Source organism: Etheostoma spectabile, chromosome 17 (genome assembly GCF_008692095.1).
Source record: "Etheostoma spectabile isolate EspeVRDwgs_2016 chromosome 17, UIUC_Espe_1.0, whole genome shotgun sequence".
NCBI lineage: Eukaryota > Metazoa > Chordata > Actinopteri > Perciformes > Percidae > Etheostoma > Etheostoma spectabile.
The window spans coordinates 21,481,146-21,497,309 of record NC_045749.1 but is presented as its reverse complement, the minus strand read 5'-3'; the positions used below and the strand labels follow the sequence as shown (position 1 = coordinate 21,497,309).

The 16,164-nt window shown below is 42.5% G+C and overlaps 1 long non-coding RNA gene across 1 annotated transcript; it reads right to left on the bottom strand.

Annotated features, from left to right (window-relative positions):
• Positions 1–938: 938 nt before the first annotated feature.
• LOC116705749 (uncharacterized) lies at positions 939–15,546 on the bottom strand. The gene is made up of 4 exons (XR_004336014.1): positions 15,534–15,546; positions 14,408–14,499; positions 8,891–8,895; positions 939–948 (listed from the first exon to the last, which is right to left on the bottom strand). It is a non-coding gene; the product is annotated as an uncharacterized LOC116705749 (long non-coding RNA).
• Between the last annotated feature and the right edge of the window lie 618 nt (positions 15,547–16,164).

The following is a 16,164-nucleotide window of genomic DNA, read 5'->3' as shown; positions in this document are numbered from 1 at the left end:
AGATTCTGATTCTTTGCTTGAAACAATCAAAAGGCCTCCTCTCAAGCTTATGTGATTTCTGAAAAGACTACTTCCGAGAAGAGCGAGCGCATAGCAATATGTCTCGGATAAATCAGTAAAGGATGTATTCTCCTCGGGAGCATGGAAGCAAATCCCATTATTCAATAGGAAATCATGCATTAGTGTGGAAAATTTAATTTGGATCAATGGAAGGTATTGATGTTACCAGGAATGGCTGGGCCGACTGTTGTAACCCAGTTTGCAATGGTGGGGAGGGAACAGGGGGTTGATAGAAGAGTCAGCCCAGTGTAGAGGCTCTTTGTCTGGGATGGACTACAGAGATGCAAGGCCTGGCCTGATTCTGGGATCTGGAGGTCGGCCAGGGCTTGAGGGGGAGCCAAGAGTGCAGAAGTGGCTGATCGGTCCCATACTGACACAAAGAGGCCTTTCTTTGGACTACAGATCTGCGGCGGCCTGGGACTCGCACTGGGGACGTCAACTACAAAAGGGAGGTTGACACACATACATACACACACACACACACACACAGTGAACACACACATACCCGGAAAAGACAGAAGGGCACGCAGACACATATTGCTGTTGCATCTCTTAAAAGTTCCTTTACATACTTTCATTACAACTAATAATAAGCATGATAAGCTTCCTTTTTTAGATCCAAGCAGGTCGTGATCTCAATTTTTGTTATTAATGCAGATGTGATAATTATTGATGCCTACTCGGCATTTCGCAGACCCCCTACCTCGTCCTTCTGGAGCTTGTTAATGGGGTGAGGTCTGGCCTGGGTTAGACAGACCCGGCCCCCCTGGCTGGTTAATTAAGCTTAATTAGCTTGATTAAAGCCTAATTGGGGGCAAAGGGAGACCGGTCCCTGGACAGACCTTTCACCCTTGAGCTTTAGCCCCTTTCCCTTTAGATCACAGCGACCTGCAAAGAGGCACTAAAAGACCGAGGCTGTATATGTCTGTTTTTTGTTGTGTGTGTTTGTGTGGGGTGTGGTGGTGTGTTGTGTGTGTGTGTGCAAAACCATTTTGTAACTTCAGTTTGAACACTGATAGAGCATGATTAGATTTATTATTATTTGGGACAGACCCGTACAGACCGTATGTTTGTTCAGACACTTGAATCATACACTTTGTGTGTGTGTGTGTGTGTGTGTGTGTGTGTGTGTATGTGTATGTGTGTGTCTGAGTATGTGTGTGTTTTATAGCCTGTGAAATGAAGATGGTGGTAAGGTGATGCAGGCAGGGGGGAACGGGGTCATGAGATAATCAACCCCCCCCATCAACTCCACCCGTCTGCAACACACACACACACACCATCTCTCTTGGGCCTGAGATAACCAAGTCAAGGGCCCCGGGGATTAAAGGTCAGGGCCCTGGCTCATAGGGAACACATGGAAGGGATAAAGAAGCTCTGGATTCCATAAAGCGTGAGCCGGGACGGACTTATTTACGGCTGCACGGAAAACATCACAACCCGACTCCCTCCTGTCGTGTCCAGTCCACTCCCTCACTGATGGAAAGAGGGATGTAGTGAGGAAGAGAGAGAGAGATGTGGAAGGGAAAGGGAAAAAAAATCTGTTTTGGTTCTCTGTGCTTGCTGTCCAAATGGCTTCATCTCAAAGGCTCTCTGAAGGCAGCTCTCCCTCAAAAAGAAAATGTCAGCCACAAACCGATCGAGTAAAGAAACGCCATGCGAGACTGCCGTAAAACTGCGGGATATTGTGACAAGCAGTGGTTTTGATTTAGACCACAGAAACTAATGGCGCCTTGTTCGCTTGCTAAAGGGCACCGGGTCTGTGTTTGGTACACATTAAGTCATCGCATGGACTCACTCACACACACACACACACAGAATATTACCTTCAAACACACGCCTGTCATTTGCCCGTTTCATGCTTGGTCCACATCTGTCTCTGAATGTTCTATACTTTCAACATGTAATGTGTGATCTGTTTCCTGGATTGAGTCTGACTGCCGCCTTGAGCTTAAAGTTGTCAAACTGTCTTTGTGGTCATTTCATTACCACACAATGCCATACATTCATGTTTAATTAATGTTTTTGTTGTGGAACATCCCAGTGATCATACACAATTATGTATTCCAAATAAAGAAAGATAATAGATGAGGCTGTCGGGGTTGTGTTACCACTGGAGCCACCGATGCCCAGAAGCTACACTTATTAGAGAAAACCAAACAGGAAATAGGAGGATCTTCCTTTTTTTGACTTCTTTAGTTCATTAAAACCCAAATTGAGAATTCACAGAGACCCCGGAAGGATATTCTCACGGACATTTCTGGCTCTTTAGCTGCTACAGTGGCTGGCATAAGTTTACACCCCCATGCTAAAGTTGATTGAAAAAAGGAATAAAAAAAAATCTTTTGGAAATTGATCTTCATGTCTTACTTCTAAAAAGTTGGAAAAATCCAACCTCTTACGGACACCAATTTTCTTTGTGAATGAATAATATATTGTAAATAAATAAATGTATGTTAAATTCCCATAGAGGCAGGCACATTCTTCCTTATAAAGGCCAGTTATTTCATGGATCAGGATGCTATGCATCCTGATAAAGTTCCCCCCCCTCCCCCCCCACATCATCACATACCCTTCACCATACCTAGAGATTGGCATGGTGTTATTTCAGTTAGCTTAATAGCTGGTTTGATTTGCATTGAGAGATGATCTTATGGAAAGTTCCCCATGCCTATCTCTATGTGTGGTGAAGGGTATGTGATGATGGGGGGGGGCGGGCTATTTAATTCAAAAGGCCAAGGGAACTTTATCCGGATGCATAGTATCCTGATCCATGAAATAACTGGCCTTTTATAATACAAATGTTCCTGCCTCTATGGGATTTTAACATAGGCGGTGTATACTTATGCCCCCTGTAATTTAAGGAAGAACATTTATTTATTTACAATACATTATTCATTCACAAAGAAAATTGGTGTCCTTAAAAGTTGGATTTTTCTAAATTTTTTGAATTAAGGCATTAAGATCAATTTCCAAAAGATGTTTAGTTATATCTCTTTTTAATCAACTTTAGCACGGGTGTGTAAACTTATGCAAGCCGCTGTAAATGCTGCACTTTGTTCAATAGCTAGTTGGTTTAGCAGATAAACAAAGCTAGCGAGAGCTGGGAAGTGGCTAACTTTGTCTATCAGTTTATCAGAGTTTCCTGCTGAGAATGGATAAAAATAATATTGTTAAGAGCAATGGGGAGCCAAAACAGTAAAGTTGAAAAAGAAAGAAAACCATGAGCAAAAAGCCCCTAAAAGGCTCTGTAGAGCTCAGAGTCAAGCAATAACAAATGACCCCTTTCATATAAGAAATAGTCAATTCAGAGATTTTTGAAATTAAAAATATTTATGTATAGGTTGGCCCTAATTGTGAAGAGCTGAGAGAGTTTTGTGCATGCGCCATGGTTCTAAACGAGACCCCAGGAGAAGAATGACAGTGGTCCATCCATCTGTCCTGTTTTGGTCTTTTTACTGTAGCTCAACCACACACACATGCACACACACACACACACACACACACACACACACACACACACACACACACACACACACACACACACACACACACACACACACACACACACACACACAGGCAGGTCATTACCCTTCTGTCTATATTCAGTCTGCCCCTTTTGGCTCCCAATGTCTGTGTGTATGTGTGTGTATGTGTGTGTGTGTGTCGTCAGGTCGTTGGGCTCGTCACCTAAGAGTTCTGAGACAATGGCGGTGAGATAATGAAGACAGGAGCCCGTCACGGCGGCTGATGGAGAACAATGCGGCGGTAATGACTCTGGAACAGTGAGAGGAGTTTACTGGTCCCCACTGGGGGAGGCTTCCTTCCTGTCCTGCTTTATCAACACACAGGAAAGAAAACAACAATTCCTCCTCCTCCTCTTCCTCATTTGAATGACTGGAGTTTTGTATTTCCTCCTCCTCTCCTTTCTCTCTAATCTGCTCTCCCAATGTCTTCTCTTGTCTTATTATCTCTTTCAAGTTTACCCTTGCAAATGCTCTTCTCACCTTCTCTTGTCATTTCTACAATCTCCTTCCCTTTCCTCTCTTTTTCTTCTTCTATAACATCCCTCATTTTCTTTTGACTCTCCTTTTCCCCATGCAGTATTCTTGCCCTTTTGTCATTTCTTTTCCCCCCTGCTGTGCCCTACAAATGTGGGTCAATTTGATCAAAATTGAGTTAAGAGCAGAATCAGATTCAGTCTGAATCTGTCAGCTGATATCATCATATGATTACGCCTAAGAAACCACAAAACAGAGACGAAAACACTCCAGCTACAGCCGCAGCTAGTTTGTCTTTTCTGACCTGTTTCCTGTAAGGGAAAAATATATTATAATATATTAATGCATTCTGGTTATTGCATTTCTTTGATAATATACATGAGGCCGGCGCTAAGTCTTATCATAGTGGAGAAAAATGAAAAGAAGAAAATATATAAATATATAATAATTTAGCCTAGCTTAGACTGACTTTAGATTGTTCAAAGGTATTGGACATTGTTGGATTTAAGCTACGACTTTTTTTTCTTTTTGTGGACAGGACAGAGGGATATTAAATGCATTAAGATAAAGTTTTAAAATGTATATCCCTTCAAACTTTAAACCCTCTTTTCTTTCCTCTATATTTCCTCATCTGATCCCTATTCTTATCTTGTCTCCATTTTTCTTCATTGCTTTCTCTTTCCTTTGTGTTACTCCTCTCTTCATCCTTCTCTACAACACACAGGAAGAAGACAATCTTGTCCCTCCCCCTTTTTTCTTATCAGTGTGTTTTCATTCTCCAAGGGGAAGTGGAAGACCTCTTCAATATGGGATGCTGCATGCGGTTCCCCCCCCCCCTTCTCCCCTTCTTGCTTTTCCTCTTCATCCCTTGTTTATCTACGTCCACCCTCCCTCTCTCATTTCAAAGCACCCTGAGGTGGGCTGGGAGGTGAGTGGGGGGGAGGAAGGCCTCTCTGGGGTTAGCATAATAACTTGGCTCACTTCTAACTCATGAGCTGTGCTGCCTGTTTTACCCAAGGCTGATAGTGTGTGGTGTGTGTGTGTGTGTGTGTGTGTGGTGTGTGTGTGGTGTGTGTGTGTGTGTGTGTGTGTGTGTGTGTGTGCGTGTGTGTTCAGTCCTGACCCTTCTTCATCCCCACATTACAAATACTAATACTTCAAAGAGGATGGGATTGTTGCCCTTGCACCCTCTGGAGAACCAGAGACAGACAAAGAAGGAGAGCGCAGGGTAGAGCTGAAACTTTCAGGATGTTGTGTTTGCCGAGGACAGGAGGTCCCGGCTGTGGACAGAAGAGGAGAAGGACAAAAGAGTTGTGTGTCAGGGGAAAGTATTTTTAAATCTTTTCGTAATGCTTTGCTGTCTTTAGTGTCTGTCTGCAGGCTCCTACTTTAGAGTTTGGAAGTCACAAATACAGAAATATGGCACAAAGCAATTTACACTGCACACAAGGGAGTCTATATCCACAACGTTCCAGTCTGGGACGGATTCTGGGATTTATCATTTAGGCCGGATGTCCATTACCTTCCTCTTTCTTTGTGTTGGCATTCTAACCTCTGATGGAATTCTGAGGACTATGGTGACCTGGTCCTCAGATCTCTGCAGGGTAAATCCAGACAGCTAGCTAGACTATCTGTCCAATTTGAGACTATGGTTACCTGGTCCTCAGATCCTGCAGGGTAAATCCAGACAGCTAGCTAGACTATCTGTCCAATCTGAGGACTATGGTTACCTGGTCCTCAGATCTCTGCAGGGTAAATCCAGACAGCTAGCTTACTATCTGTCCAATCTGAGGACTATGGTTACCAAGGTCCTCAAATCTTTGCAGGGTAAATCCAGACAGCTAGATAGACTATCTGTCCAATCTGAGGACTATGGTTACCAAGGTCCTCAAATCTTTGCAGGGTAAATCCAGACAGCTAGATAGACTATCTGTCCAATCTGAGGACTATGGTTACCTGGTCCTCAGATCTCTGCAGGGTAAATCCAGACAGCTAGCTAGACTATCTGTCCAATCTGAGTTTTCTGTTGACGACTAAAACAACTTTTGAATGTCACAAATTCCTTCCCTATATGGCGCTTACTGCTGCCCAAGACAATTGTGATTGGTTTAAAGAAATACCAATAAACCCTGGACATGTTTTGGAATGCTATGTGGACTCGCCAGACCCTCCTCCGTTGCGCTGTTGAGGAAGGTCTGGCAATGCAAGCCTATGTACAAGGGGACATCGCTCTCGAGCACCTATGGGATTATTCACCATCACTAAAGTTGATCTCAGGAAAAACATATGAGGGAACATACAATGCCATGTCCTCCAGCCTTTGGGGATTGCGGGGCTTTCGCAGACTAGCGTGTTTTGGGTCGTCATGGGATACTGTTTTTGACATGACTGGAAACCCACAAGGTGTTCTTATGAAATGGTTGAACAACGTCAACTGGCTCTTTTTGACATTAATGAGCTGCAGGGCTACCTGTAGGTCTTTCTGGTCCTTGTCTCGAAGCATGAGGTCAGGCACACTGATAAGAAAACTCATTTTGGGCCGCTTGAAACCTCAATCAAATTCTATTCGGCCACTACCCAAACATGGTGAGCATTAGGAAAATTTGGCACACAGGTCATCTGATAAAGCAGAGAGCTTCACCCATTCTTCACAAGAATCCGAATCTGGTACCAGACCAGTGCTAATACTAAATAATTAAGCGTTGCGTTCATGCAAGACACGGAAGTCATACCCCCGCTGATTGAATTATCCTTCCTATCAGTCACACACCAATCACAGCCATTCTCTCAAGGCGGTCCTTTTAAATGTAAAAGAGCACACTTTGAGTACCGGCACCCCACAGGGCTGTGTGCTGAGCCCCCTCCTGTACTGTCTCTACTTCCACGACTTCAGTCCGACCCACAGCAACAACCTCATCATCAAGTTTGCTGAGGACACCCCAGTGATTGGACTCATCTCAAAGGGAGACGAGGCAGCCTACAGGGAGGAGGTCCTGAACGTCCTGACCAACCTGGCTCTGAACACCAAGAAAACCAAGGAGATCATTGTCGACTTCAGGAAGAACAGCACCGACCCGGTCCCCCCGGTACATCAACGGCGAGTGAGTGGAGAGGGTCCACACCTTCGGTTTCTTGGAGTCCTCATCTCCTGGACAGACACCACAGTGGTCATCAAGAAGGCCCAACAGCGACTACACTTCCTAAGGGTCCTCAGGAACCTGGACTCCAACCTGCTGCTGTCCTTCTAACGCTCGTCCATTGAAAACCTGCTGATGTACTGTATCACAGTCTGGTACGACAGCTGCACCACGGCAGACAGGGAGAGGCTGCAGAGGGTCTAAGGTCAGCACAAAAGATCACTGGATGCCCTCTCCCCACCCTGATAGACATCTACACCTCCCACTGTCCCAGCAGAGCAGAGGACATCATTAAGGACAGATCCAAGCCCCCCAGCTCTGATCTGTTTGACCTGTTGCCCCCAGAAAGGCGCTACAGGTGCATCAGAGCACGGACTAACAGACTCAAGAACAGTTTCTTCCCAAAGACCATAACCACCCTGAACTCACATATGCACTGACTCCACTCCACAGCCTACCCCCTGCCCCCCCTTGCCCCCACGGCCCCGGACTGTCTCTTCCCTCCTACTGTGCAATACTGTTATTAAACACCTAAAGGACACTGGAATGCAATTTCATACAGTGCAATATTTAACCATTTCATTACTGTGCAATATTTATTTATTTATTATTAGAACTTAACTACTTTTCACACAATGTGTATACAAAGCTACTTTATATATGTATCTAGTTGCTCTTAGCACTTAGGACTGAGCACCAGGTCCCCCCCCCCTCTCTTTTTTCTCGGCTTTACCTATATTTTATATTTTTATATTTTGTGTCGACACTGCAAAGGTTTTGCTTCAATTTCATTGCACAGGTACTGCACTGTATAATGACAATAAAGGCTTTACTTCTTCTTCATTCCTTACTGATCCCTGCTACACAATGCTGCCTCACTCATCACTGCCACTGGCAAAGCTTAGCCAGCCTCCACCTCTTCAGTTCCTAGTGGAGTCCTGACATGACCCAAAGGTTAAGATGCTTTTCAACGTCTTGCTTTGGGCTCACTTTTGTATACCCATAGTAGTTTTCTGCATTGCGCCTCTAGTTTAAGCTCATCACACTGCTTGGTTTACCCAGGGAGCGTTTTTACATTATTACAACGAGCATAACTGTATTTCCATTTGTTGCAATAAATGGTAAAATCTATGTCCAGAGGGTTCTGGACTGAACTTACATAACAAACAAAAACAAAGTACAAAAGACGCCACTTTTAGCAGTTAGCAATTCAATTTCTTTGAGGAGTAGAAGCATTTTTCTGACTGACAGTGAACAGCTGTGTCATGAAACGGTTGATTTCTAATTGCCAATGGTGCCAACGTACGTATTCACTAGACATGTGAACATACATCATGGGTTACTGGCGGGAATCTAACGTGTGTAATGCTGAGCTGAATCCATTTGAGGCATAAATAAATGGATGAATGGAGAGATAGATGGATGGATGGATGGGAGTTTACTTGTCACTTTTTGTCTGATTTAGTTAGACATTCAGTCCCCTTTTTCACTTTCACTTGATTTTCTGATTGATAGCAGAAAAAATTGTTTGGAACTAACACGCAGGTTTGCCACCACTCTCCTCATGGGTGACGCACATACACACTCACATGTACACACAAGTGCACAGTGTGTTAATCTCTTTAGCATCTCCATGGAGACGTTAGTGTGAAGGCTCCGTGGGGGTTTAGCAGTGCCCTGTCCTCAAACCACTGAGGCTGGACTGTGGGGGAAAGCTGGGCACTGGGCCATAAAAGAATGCCACTTTGTTTGTGTGTGTGTGTGTGTGTGTGTGTGTGTGTGTGTGTGTGCACATACGTGCGTTTGTGCCTGCCTACATGCCCTTGTGCATTTTCATGAAGTTAATCCCGGCTCGGCCAAGCGAGTCTGGCTGTGCATAAATAATCACTTTAGAAGAAGTTCAAACAGCATCAGTATGCATGACCCTCCATCTCCGTGACACCAGCAACCAGGGCAACAGGCCTCGGAGCCAAGGTTATCCTCAGGACCAACACATGATTCCTGGCTGCTGCACTACTGGCGTTACTCCCCATGAGGAGGAGAGAAGAAGGGAACATGAAGGGAGAGGTATAGAGCCAAGGCATATTGCTTAAAATACAAGAAACTGAGTGATATGTGACATAAAATAAGAAATAAAATGTCGAGAAAGAAAGATAATTAAAGACAGAAAGGATAAATTATGAAAGAAAGAAAGAAAGAAAGAAAGAAAGAAAGAAAGAAAGAAAGAAAGAAAGAAAGAAAGAAAGGAAAGACATAGAGACAGATCCTTCCATATGGACTCCGGTCCCACTCTGGGCCCAGGGTCCGCTCCAGTGAACCAAGCCCACCTCCGGAGCTTAGTCCCAATCGGCCCTCCATGGGTCAAATTAGCTCTACTACCGAGAGCTTAGTTGGGCTTGAAGAAGCAGCTGGCACCGTGTGGGGCCTCGCAGATCCAAAATGGCCGACCAGTAACAACAGTAATGCTCACTCTGCTCCACACATTCCACTCCCACAGACTTAGCTTAGTCGGGCCAAAAGTATTTGAAAAGTAAACATAGAGATGTCATTCTGCTCGGTAATGGGTGAAACTGTTTCCCATGGTGGAGGTTTTTGGATTTGTTGAACGTGATGAGCTATATAAAAAAATATGAACAACAATGTATCACAATGACAGCCTTGTATTGCTGGTTTGAGCTAATGAGGGGGATTCGGATAATTAAGTGCAATAAGTGCAGGATAACCTGGGACAAGAGTATAACATTTATCTTCCTTTACTGTGGAGGAGGGCAATATTTGTAGAAGTATATGTATTATATTTATATTATGTTTGTCTGTAGAACGCTCTAACCCCGGTGCAGACAAGCTTTGCAAGTCCACACGGCGAACACAACAACAGCAACATATACAAAGCGGAACTATGCTGCAACCTACGTAGTAACATTACTATAACAAGTTATCATTTGTACTGTTATTATCTCAACATGACTGACATACTAACATAGGGCGGATAACAATAGTACCATGACTACAATATGATAGCCCTGTGCTAATAACAAGTTTCTGGACTCTTCAGCTAGCGCAGTTGCTAGGGATGGTGCTATATAATGTCTGTGAAATCTCCAGTTATTTACTGTAGATTTTACAGTAACACTACTGTATATGATTTTTACAGTAGAAGGCTGTAAAGTTACATCACAACCTTGTCGACATGACCAAATTTAGCTACTGTAGTACTGTAAATAATAAAGGAAACTACTGTATTTTTCCTTTTGTATCTTATGTTGTGTTTCATTATTTTGTATTTTACAATGAATGCATAAAATACTGTAAATGGAAGTACTGTACAGTACCTTTACTGTAAAAAGAATTCACAGTAACTTGCTGGACAATTGTCGCCAGTAAGTTCCCGTAGATTTCATGTTGAATTTGTTACAGTATGCATTTGTTACGACGGCTCTTAATTCCAAAGCTCCAGTAGTCAAAAATGTTGCATTGGATCAAAATTGTATTATCCCGAAAGAAAACATGCATTGCTCCAAAAGGCCGAAGTCACATGACAAAATATTTGCATAATACTTCCTACTAATGCAAAGGCATGACCCTTTGATTTGCTTACCATGATATTCTTACGGTAAACTTAACCAACCTTACTCCTCGTGCCTAAACCTGATCAACACAAGGGAACGAGTACTAGCCAATTAGAAGCGGAAGTAGGGCAGGTCATGCCTTCGCCATCATAGGATGGTCCAATGACGTCATTCTACATTTGGCTAATCAGAGAATGTCAGGGTGATAACATGTCGCACAGCATATGAGCATTGTCACTTTGAGCATTTAGCTCTAAGCAGGGCTGTTGTCAAGACCACCTTAGTCGAGTCAGAGACAAGTCCAAGACAAGGACTAGTTGAGTCCAAGTCGAGACCAAGTACAAAAAGGTTCAAGAACAAGTCAAGTCCGAGTCCAGGACAGAAAAAAAGGTCTTATGCATGAGAGTATCAAGACAATAATTTTGTGTTTCACTTTCCTTCCAATATTATTATCAACATAATTAAGACACCTGGACTCGGTCCAGACCAAAAGCCATTTGGGCAAGACCAGTGGCCGAGACCGAGACAAGTCAGAGTCCATAGAAAAACAGTCTTGAGTCCAGACTCGTGTCCAAGACCGGACTTGAGTACTACAGCCCTGGCTCTGAGCATAGCCTGCTAGCTTGACTGTAGACCATAGACTGAAAAAGAAGATGGATGACATGTCTCCACTTCCCCCCACTGGACAAAAGTAAAGCCAAAATATAGGAGACATTGTGAATCAATCTAAGCTGTCAATCATGATGTGTTACCCCATTTTATAGTGTCCAATAGCTAATTAAAACCAAGCTAATCAGAAAAAGGAACACAACAACAAACAGTTTGAAAAAGAACTACTTAAAATGAATTTTTATTTGAGGTGTACTTTGATTTTTTATAGTTTGGTTCTCCATTCACATGTAGTGGTCTTCACTTATGGCGTTTTTCCACTGCGTTGTATCTACTCGACTTGCCTCGACTCTACTCGCCTTCTTTGGTTTTCCATCACCAAAAAAAGTCCCTGGGACCTGCTACCGGGGACTTTTTGTAGTACTACCTCAGTCGAGGTTCCAAGCGAGCTGAGGCGACACCAAAAGGTGACGTGACAACCTGCAGATTACTGATTGGTTGGAGAGAATAATCACTGCGTCATCCGCAAACAGGAGTGCGGAGAGTGTGTCCGGAACAAACCATTTAAAAAAAAAAAAATTCTAGTCAGACTCGTAAACTTGTGTAAAACATAAGCAAGATAACAAAAAGCTAATGCTGTCACTGCTAGCTCTAGCTCGCTGCTAGTGCTAGTGCTAGCGTCACTTCCCTATGAGCTTGAGATGAAAACATTTGTAATACAGCCTGGAGTTATACAGCCTATGCATCAACCCCTGCTGTAGACCAACATGCATTTACAGTCGTAGTATAATTCATAATTTCTTCTGTTTTAGCTTCCAAACTGACCTAGATTGTGGGACTCCCCCTAAACCCACTTCTATTAGTCTTAACTTCATTTGCAGGGTTGAGGTATGTACAACCATCAACCCATATTAGTGCGTGATTTAGTCCATTATTGCATCCAACGCTGATGTAATCTGATAGTATGCATTCAGAATAACAAAATAATAGAATTTCATTGCGAAATACTTTAGAAACCACAGCTTGACTCAACAGAGCCAAACCCTGTTCTGCTTAATCCAACAGTGACAACATGTGCACAGTAACACTGGCCATGTTGCACATAAAGTATTTTCTAACGACTTCTGACCGTTTCTACCACTTTCTGGCAACCTTAATAAATGTGAGAGAACAAAACTGACTTTATTTGCCAGTACTACATTCAGCGTTGGTGTAATGGTCAAAGAAAAGCAGGATAGTAATGTCGGGGATGGAGTTGTATGGATAAACAGATGGAGACATGGTAGAGGACGAAAAGGAGAAAAACAAGAGGAAGGAGACACTGGACAGAGGCGGAGAGAGAACATGTGCTGCTGTCAGTCTGTCTTTTAATCCCCTTGGATTTTTTTTCTGCCTCCCTTTCCCACGTTCTCAGTGTTAATTGATAAACACAGGGAGGGAACGGGACCCTGTGACTAATCATTCTGGCTGCTGCTGTGTGCTGCTGTTTGCATGCGTGTGTGTGTGTTGTGTGTGTGTGTGGTGTGTGTGTGTGTGTGTGTGTGTGTGTGTTTCCACAGGTCATTGAAGTCTGCAGGCCCCACTGGAGTGGCACTACCAAGAAACTGGCAGCATCCGTGGTCTGCTTCGGTTTCACGCCAGCACCTTGTTGTCTGGTTTTTCCCCCAAAACTGAACCACTTTAACCATATTACATGTGTAAATATAATAGGTATAAGCACTCGTTTGTCCCTCTCGCAGTTAAGCACATCAACGAGCAGCGATGAACGTATGACTATGAATTCTGTAATGAATATCTGTGACTGTGATGGATGAAAAAGATGAATGTAATTTTTTACGTTTTTTTTTTTTTAAGTATGGCTTTCTATTTTAGTATAGAAAATCGTAAATCTGCAATTTGCACAGCCCCTTGAGTAGCCTATATGTTGACTGTATATTTGTCTTTTAATTGTATTTTTTATTTATTTATTTTTTAACCCCGTGCTTGTCGTTGTGTCTACGATTCTTGCAGCAAGGTAAGTTACTCAAATGTCCAAAATGAGACCAATAAAAGTACTTTGACTTGACTTTTGACCTTGAGATACCATGGTGTGTACCAGTTGGTTCTATGACTCAGTGCATACTTTGTGTGCTTTGACTATAACAATGATCGAACAAGTATACGGATTAAATAGCGTTCCCCTGTCTCTGTTAGCATCAGAAATGTTCGTTTTAGCTGTTGTAGTTGGCTTTCTGCACACACGTCTATGCAAACAACATGAAGAACTCTATTTTAGGCCCCTTACGGTTGAATCCCAGAATACGAGATTGGGATTTTGTTCTTCAAAAGCCGTGGTGAAGAACACCAGAGCAATTCCCAGGAGTTGGGTTTTTATTATAACAAAATTATGACTGGTGTGTTAAATGCAAATTATTTAGAGCACCTTCACTGTTTGGTGAGTTAACCACAGACACTTGTTCACTGACTCCTGGCTGTGCACTGCTGAGAGTCAATAGGGGAAATCCTGGAATAGATCAATAGATTACTGATTACTAGTTAATCTAACTTTAACCCCTGCATCAGACACCAGAATCAGAACCGTAACTAGCGTGACACCCTGCACAAAACGGCCATTTTAACTGTCCGATTTTTGTATTTGAATGGCAGCCCCTTGAAACTAGGGTTGGGTATCATTTGGATTTTCACGATTCCGATTCCTAAACCGATTCTTGAAAAACTGAAAAATGACATAAAAAAGGCTCTTTTAGGGTTTTTTTTTAAATTGAAAATGATTCAAATATTACACTATATTAACATTTTAAACTACTTGAATATATAATAAGTCAACCTAAGTCACCTAACACACAACTACAATAATTTAACAATAATAACAGTTACACTATTAACAAGTAGCAAAAATATAAATGTTGAGTTGGTAGTCCAACCAGAGCCCAGAGAGAAAATATGGCATTTTAAAAGTAGCCTACAATCACGGTAGCTAGCCAACGGTACACTACAGGTAAAGTCTGATATTTTTACGTCAAAATAATACGAAAATATTTCAGTCGACACATTAAGTGGAACCGAAATTTGCGTTCTAATCCGGTCCGATTCCTACCGGTTGCGTAGGAACTGGTTTCAACCCTGCTTGCCCCATGGCAAGAAGGTTCTGGGTTTGAATCCAGGTCGTTCCGGGCCTTTCTGTGTGGAGTTTGCATGTTCTCCCCATGTTTGCGTGGGTTTCCTCCAGATTTCTTCCCACTTAAAGACATGCATGGTAAGTAGGACTACAGTTGAAAAGTAGCCGACTAGCTAACACTGGTGCATTTACAGAAATGTTGATTAATGGGCATTGTCCTAATCAAATAAATAATAAAATAAAATAAAATGATGCCGTACACTACGCCTTACAATTGAAAGTGCAGACGTTCCTCTGTTTGGTTTACGATGAAAGGATTCAGTGTCGCGTTTTAGATGATATGAAGATATGATATGAACTGTCCACAGTGGAAAAGAAAACAGAGAAAGGACCAGGTACCAAAGGTACCATACAGGGGTTGGGTGGGGGGGGGGGGGGGGGGGGATATCGATACAGCATAGTATCACGAAATTTTCAGTGACAATACTGTATTGATACACAGGCGCCAAGTATGGATCTTTTATCATACAGCATATGTGGTGGTCAGTTTGTCCCATTTTGCAGCAATAAATTGAAGTGAAATGAGACATGTATTTTTTTAGATAAAACAGACGTCGACTAAGCTTCCTTTTGGGGACGTCGTTTGAAGTTGGGGAAAAATCAGAAGTTGGAAAAAAGGTTAGAAATTGCAATATATCGCAGAATATTGCAATATGTTTAAAATCGCAATAACATTGTTTCGTGGTATCTGTATATTACATTCGTTGTACATATCTGTAAAAATTCTATTTATAGTATTATCCACCTGTATATTATGTTCAGTACATATCCAGCTGTAAATCTTGTTCACAATACTAGTTATCTACATATCATATTCATAGGACAAATCTATCTGTAAAATTCTGTTTGTAATAGTATTCATTTCTATATTTATTCAGTACATATCCATGTCCTGCACTTATGGAACCATTGTATATATCCTGCACTTACTGCTATTGCACTTCTGGTTAGACCTAAACTGCATTTCATTGCCTTGTACCTGTGCATGTGTACAGTAATCCCTCGTTTATCGCGGGGGTTACGTTCCGAAAATGACCCGCGATAAGTGAAATCCGCGAAATAGAAAACTTTTTTTTTTTTTACAATTAGCAACTATTACATGTATACAAATACAGTGACTCACGTGTAGGCCGTTTCACTGCTCTTCAGACTGGGCGCGTGCATCCTGACTGCGCTCTGCAGTGTTCTCTTCTTCTGACGTTTGTATCCAGGTATGTTTTTTTTTTCCTGCAGTCATTAATCCACAGAGCTAATGCCGTCTCCATCCGTACCATGGTCTTGTTGCGAACAGTTACAACCCTTTTTGCATTCGTATTAAAATTGACTGCTGCTGTCGTCCTTATGTTTTTTCCTCCTTCTTTATGTAACGAACGGAAGATTCATTGATTCCGTAATGGCGAGCAACGGCTGCATAGCTTTTACCTTCCCTTAGCATGTCCAGAAGTTTAACTTTATCTGAGATAGGTAGCATCTTCCGCCGTTTGGGCCCATCCGCAGGTGCTTTTGTCGGTCCAGGCCGTTTCGTCGACATTATGGGTTTAGGAGATGTTCGAAATTACAAGATAATTTGGCCAACTTATGTAAATTTGCCAAGCTGTTTTATGTACGTA